Source organism: Heterodontus francisci, unplaced genomic scaffold (assembly GCF_036365525.1).
Source record: "Heterodontus francisci isolate sHetFra1 unplaced genomic scaffold, sHetFra1.hap1 HAP1_SCAFFOLD_59, whole genome shotgun sequence".
Classification (NCBI taxonomy): Eukaryota; Metazoa; Chordata; class Chondrichthyes; order Heterodontiformes; family Heterodontidae; genus Heterodontus; species Heterodontus francisci.
The window spans coordinates 10756941-10763612 of NW_027140758.1; positions in this window are offsets into that span (position 1 = coordinate 10756941).

Here is a 6672-nt window from a genome sequence, read left to right on the forward strand (position 1 = left end):
GCAACCCGTCCCTCTTGTACAGGTCACCTCTGCACCAGAAGAGATCCCAATGATCAAAGCAGCTGAAGCCCTCCCGCCTACACCAGCTCTTCAGCCCCGCATTCATTTGCCTTATCCTGCTATTCCTACCCTCACTGGCACGTGGCACAGGGAGTAAATCCTGAGATTCCAACCCTAGAGGTCCTGCTTTTTAACCTTCTGCCTAACTCCCTATTTTCACTTTGAGGAACCTCATCTCTCTTCCTGACAGTAAATTCGGGCACATCAAGTTCCCAGAAACTGCAATGTGATAATGTGATCATGAGTTTACAGGTTACTGGTCGAGGGACAACTATTGATCAGGACACGGGGAAGAAACCTTCTACTGTTTGATGAAATAGTAAATCTGTTGCACAAGACCGCCAACTCCCCAACCCCCCTCCCCCCACACCCGCCCAGTTCTATGGTGCTGCCCTCTTACCACCCACAACTACCAGGGGGGTGTTCTGGTACTTTTTAACCACAGGCCCAAGTCATCTCATTGCCCCTTTATCAGGATTGGTGTAGCGTTGCCAATTCTGCGGCAGTTTGACTAGGATGTGACTGCTTAACATCCCTGTCCCTTATTTCCGTCCCCCCTTGATCAGAGCACCAGCCTCCTCCAGCAATACTATCAGCACAGTCCCGGCAATTCGCTGGCACCTCCACCAAGCTTTTGTTTTTTTTTTTGTTTGCTGCTCGATTCACAATCAAAGCCTTAAAAGAAAATGTCTCTGACAGGTTTTCCAGCCTGGTCGTCCTGCGAGGGAGAGGGGGGCCGCTGCTGGGCTTGTCGCCCCTCACCGTCAGAGACACCCGCTAATGATCCCTGGGGCCAGCCGCTGGCTCCGCCGGGGTGCTTGGCCCAGACCCTCCGCGGGGGGTGGCGAAGGCAGCTCCCTCCCGCTTCTCGCCGTCAGGGTCAGCGTGCGATGCGGGAGCGATCGGGAGAGGTGCAGGTCGGGGCAACATCCGTGTCCAGTCGAGCAGATCCGCTCTTTCCCTTCACAGACAAAGTAAAACAGAGAACAGTGAAGGAACAACACAAATGGGGATAGTATCTTTGCTCAGAGGAAGGGCTGCCAGGGGTGGACGGGAGGCTACAGAGAAACAGGTTAGCTGGGAGGGAGCGGCTTTGTAAAGTAGACAAGCAGAAAGATTAGTACTTGGTGCTTTGTGAGTGAAATGGAGCCAGTTGAAAAGGAAGGATGTAAATCAGAGGGACTGAAGCAAAGGAAGCATCACAAGAACAGAGAAAACATCAACACTTTAAACTTCCCGCTGCGTTTGCTGACAACGCAACCACTAGGTGGCACAGTACTAGCACATGCGCAAATGCAGCTTCTTCCACTGAAACTTCACTGTCTGAGACGTTCCAGGCAGCTGCCAGGATGAAAGATGGCGCTGCTCAATTTATCACAGGAAATGTAGCTGCTCAATTAATTTATTTAGAGATGCAGCACTGAAACAGGCCCTTCGGCCCACCGAGTCTGTGCTGACTATTAAACCACCCATTTATACTAATCCGACATTAATCCCATATTCCATACTACATCCCCACCATTCTCCTATCACCTACCTACACTAGGGGCAATTTAGAATTAGAATATTTTAGAATATTACAGCGCAGTGCAGGCCCTTCGGCCCTCGATGTTGCGCCGATCATCTGACCTACACTATTCCATTTACATCCATATATCTATCCAATGACCACTTAAATGCCCTTAAAGTTGGCGAGTCTACTACTGTTGCAGGCAGGGCGTTCCACGCCCCTACTGCTCTCTGCATAAAGAATCTACCTCTGACATCTTTCCTATATATTTCACCCCTCAACTTAAAGCTATGTCCCCTCGTGTTTGCCATCCTCATCCGAGGAAAAAGACTCTCACTATCCACCCTATCTAACCCTCTGATTATCTTGTATGTCTCTATTAAGTCACCTCTCCTCCTCCTTCTCTCTAACGAAAACAACCCCAAGTCCCTCAGCCTTTCCTCGTAAGACCTTCCCTCCATACCAGGCAACATCCTAGTAAATCTCCTCTGCACCCTTTCCAAAGCTTCCACATCCTTCCTATAATGCGGTGACCAGAACTGCACGCAATACTCAAGGTGCGGTCTCACCAGAGTTTTGTACAGCTGCATCATGACCTCATGGCTCCGAAACTCGATCCCCCTACTAATAAAAGCTAACACACCATATGCCTTCTTAACAGCCCTATTAACCTGGGTAGCAACTTTCAGGGATTTATGTACCTGGACACCAAGATCTCTCTGCTCATCTACACTACCAATAATCTTCCCATTAGCCCAGTACTCTGCATTGCTGTTACTCCTTCCAAAGTGAATCACCTCACACTTCTCCGCATTAAACTCCATTTGCCATTTCTCAGCCCAGCTTTGCAGCCTATCTATGTCCCTCTGTTGCCTACAACACCCTTCCACACTATCCACTATTCCACCGACCTTCGTGTCATCCGCAAATTTACAAACCCACCCTTCTACACCCTCATCCAGGTCATTTATAAAACTGACAAACAGCAGTGGCCCCAAAACAGATCCTTGCGGTACACCACTAGTAACTAAACTCCAGGATGAACATTTGCCATCAACCACCACCCTCTGTCTTCTTTCAGCTTGCAATTTCTGATCCAAAGCTCTAAATCACCTTCAACCCCATACTTCCGTATTTTCTGCAATAGCCTACCGTGGGGAACCTTATCAAACGCCTTACTGAAATCCACATACACCACATCCACAGCTTTACCCTCATCCACCTGTTTGGTCACCTTCTCGAAAAACTCAATAAGGTTTGTGAGGCACGACCTACCTTACACAAAACCGTGCTGACTATCGCAAATGAACTTATTCTTTTCAAGATGATTATACATCCTATCTCTTATAACCTTTTCCAACATTTTACCCACAACCGAAGTAAGGCTCACAGGTCTATAATTACCAGGGCTGTCTCTACTCCCCTTCTTGAACAAGGGGACAACATTTGCTCTCCTCCAGTCGTCCGGCACTACTCCTGTCGACAATGACGACATAAAGATCAACAACAACGGCTCTGCAATCTCCTCCCTGGCTTCCCAGAGAATCCTAGGATAAATCCCATCTGGCCCAGGGGACTTATCTATTTTCACACTTTCCAAAATTGCTAACACCTCCTCCTTGTGAATCTCAATCCCATCTAGCCTAGTAGGCTGTATCTCAGTAATCTCCTCGGCAACATTTTCTTTTTCTACAGTAAATACTAACGAAAAATATTCATTTAACGCTTCCCCTATCTCCTCTGATTCCGCACACAACTTCCCACTACTATCATTGATTCGCCCTGTTCTAACTCTTATCATTCGTTTATTCCTGATATACCTATAGAAAGCCTTAGGGTTTTCTTTGATCCTATCCGCCAATGACTTCTCGTGTCCTCTCCTTGCTCTTCTTAGCCCTCCCTTTAGATCCTTCCTGGCTAGCTTGTAACTCTCAAGCGCCCTAACTGAGCCTTCACGTCTCATCCAAACATAAGCCGCCCTCTTCCTCTTGACAAGCGCTTCAACTTCTTGAGTTAGCCACGGCTCCCTCGCTCGACAACTTCCTCCCTGCCTGACAGGTACATACTTATCAAGGACACGCATTAGCTGCTCCTTGAATAAGCTCCACATTTCGTTTGTGCCCATCCCCTGCAGTTTCTTTCCCCATCTTACACATCCTAAATCTTGCCTAATCGCGTCATAATTTCCTTTCCCCCAGCTATAATTCTTGCCCTGCCGTATATACCTGTCCCTGCCCATCGCTAAGGTAAACCTAACCGAATTGTGATCACTATCGCCAAAGTGCTCACCTACATCTAAATCGAACACCTGGCCGGGTTCATTACCCAGTACCAAATCCAATGTGGCATCGCCCCTGGTTGGCCTGTCCACATACTGTGTCAGAAAACCCTCCTGCACACACTGGACAAAAACAGACCCATCTAAAGTACTCGAACTATAGTATTTCCAGTCAATATTTGGAAAGTTAAAGTCCCCCATAACCACTACCCTGTTACTCTCGCTCCTGTCGAGAATCATCTTCGCTATCCTTTCCTCTACATCTCTGGAACTATTCGGAGGTCTATAGAAAACTCCCAACAGGGTGACCTCTCCTCTCCTGTTTCTAACCTCGGCCCATACTACCTCAGTAGACGAGTCCTCAAACGTCCTTTCTGCCGCTGTAATACTTTCCTTGATTAACAATGCCACACCCCCCCCCTCTTTTACCCTCTTCTCTGTTCTTACTGAAACATCTAAATCCCGGAACCTGCAACATCCATTCCTGCCCCTGCTCTACCCATGCCTCTGAAATGGCCACAACATCAGGATCCCAGGTACCAACCCATGCTGCAAGCTCACCCACCTTATTCCGGATGCTCCTGGCGTTGAAGTAGACACACTTTAAACAAAGTTCTTGCTTGCCAGTGCCCTCTTGCGTCCCTGTAACCTTATCCCCTACCTCACTACTCTCAACAGCCTGTACACTGGAACTACAATTTAGGTTCCCATTCCCCTGCTGATTTAGTTTAAACCCCCCCGAAGAGCACTAACAAATCTCCCCCCCAGGATATTGGTACCCCTCTGGTTCAGGTGAAGACCATCCTGTTTGTAGAGGTCCCACCTACCCCAGAAAGAGCCCCAATTATCCAGGAAACCAAAACCCGTCCTCCTACACCATCCCTGCAGCCACGTGTTCAACTCCTCTCTCTCCCTATTCCTCTCTTCGCTAGCACGTGGCACAGGCAACAACCCAGAGATAACAACTCTGGTTGTTCTCGCTCTACGCTTCCACCCTAGCTCCCTGAATTTCTGCCTTAAATCCCCATCTCTCTTCCTACCTATGTCGTTGGTGCCTATGTGGACCACGACTTGGGGGTACACCCCTTCCCCCTTAAGGATCCCAAAAACACGATCGGAGACATCACGAACCCTGGCACCTGGGAGGTAACACACCAACCGTGAGCCTCTCTCGGTCCCACAGAACCTCCTATCTGTTCCCCTAACTATGGAGTCCCCAATGACTAATGCTCTGCTCCTCTTCCCTTTTCCCTTCTGAGCAACAGGGACAGACTCTGTGCCAGAGACCTGCACCCCATTGCTTACCCCAGGTAAGTCGTCCCCCCCCCAACAGTATCCAAAATGGTATGCCTGTTGTTGAGGGAAACGGCCACAGGGGATCCCTGCACTGCCTGCTGGTTCCCTTTCCTTCCCCAGACGGTAACCCATCTACCTGCTTCTTTTACCTGAGGTGTGACTGCCTCCCTATAACTCCTGTCAATAATCCCCTCCGCCTCCCGAATGATCCGAAGTTCATCCAGCTCCAGTTCCCTAATGCGGTCTGCGAGGAGCTGGAGTTGGGTGCACTTCCCGCAGATGCAGTCAGCAGGGACACTCTTGGCGACCCCTTCCTCCCACATTCTGCAGGAGGAACATACAACTGCCTTTACCTCCATTCCCACTATTCTAGATTCCCAATAAATCTACTGAAAAACCAAACGAAAAAAAAAGTCAAAACTTGTTCGCTTAGCAATCCGACGGACTGAACTTTTTAAATAAAAAGCTTACCTTATCAACACACCAGAGTCCTTTTTTTTGTTAGAGGAGGAGGGTGGGTGGGAGACACTACACGTGTAGTGTCTCGGGTACTGCCACTGCCCAAATAAATAGTTTTCCCCTATCAGCAGTCCCCTGGTCCTCCGAAACAAAAGGGGATTAACTTGTAACTTACTGAAATTTACAATGGCCAATTCACCTATCAACCTGCAAGTCCTCGGCTTATCACAGATTTAGCGCCCCCGCTCTCCAGCCTCTCGCTCCCTGCCCGCCCAAAGAAGCGAGGTGAGCCGGGAGTGATGAAGGGTCGATGTAGGAGTGAATGGCCAACAGGCGAGAAGCAGGGCGGCCTAGAGCTGGCAGCTGGAGGGGGGGGAAGGAGGAAGAAGTGGGGGGGGAAGGAGGAAGAAGCGGGGGGGGAGAGAGGAGGAAGAAGCGGGGGGAGGAGGAGGAGGAAGGGGGAGGAGGAGGAGGAGGAGGAAGGGGAGGAGGAGGAGGAAGTGGGGAGGAGGAGGAGGAAGGGGAGGAGGAGGAGGAAGGGGGGAGGAGGAGGAGGAGGAAGGGGGGGAGGAGGAGGAGGAAGGGGGAGAAGAGGAGGCGGAAGGGGGGAGGAGGAGGAATAAGGGGGAGGAGGAGGAAGGGGAGGAGGAAGAAGGGGGCAGGAGGAGGAAGGGGGGAGGAGGAGGAAGGGGGGAGGAGGAGGAAGGGGCGGGAGGAGGAGGAAGGGTGGGGAGGAGGAGGAAGGGTGGGGGAGAGGAGGAAGGGTGGGGGAGAGGAGGAAGGGTGGGGAGGAGGAGGAAGGTGGGAAGAGGAGGAAGGGGGGAACAGGAGGAAGGGGGGAGGAGGGGGAAGGGGGAGGAGGAGAAGGGAGGAGCAGGAGGAAGGGGGAGGAGGAGGAGGGAGGAGGAGGAAGGGGGGAGGAGGAGGAAGGGGGGAGGAGGAGGGGGCAGGAGGAGGGGGAGGTGGGGGGGAGGAGGAGGAGGAAGGGGGGAGGAGGAGGGGGGAGGAGGAGGAAGGCGGGAGGAGGAGGGGGGAGGAGGAGGAAGGGGGGAGGAGGAGGAGGAGGGGA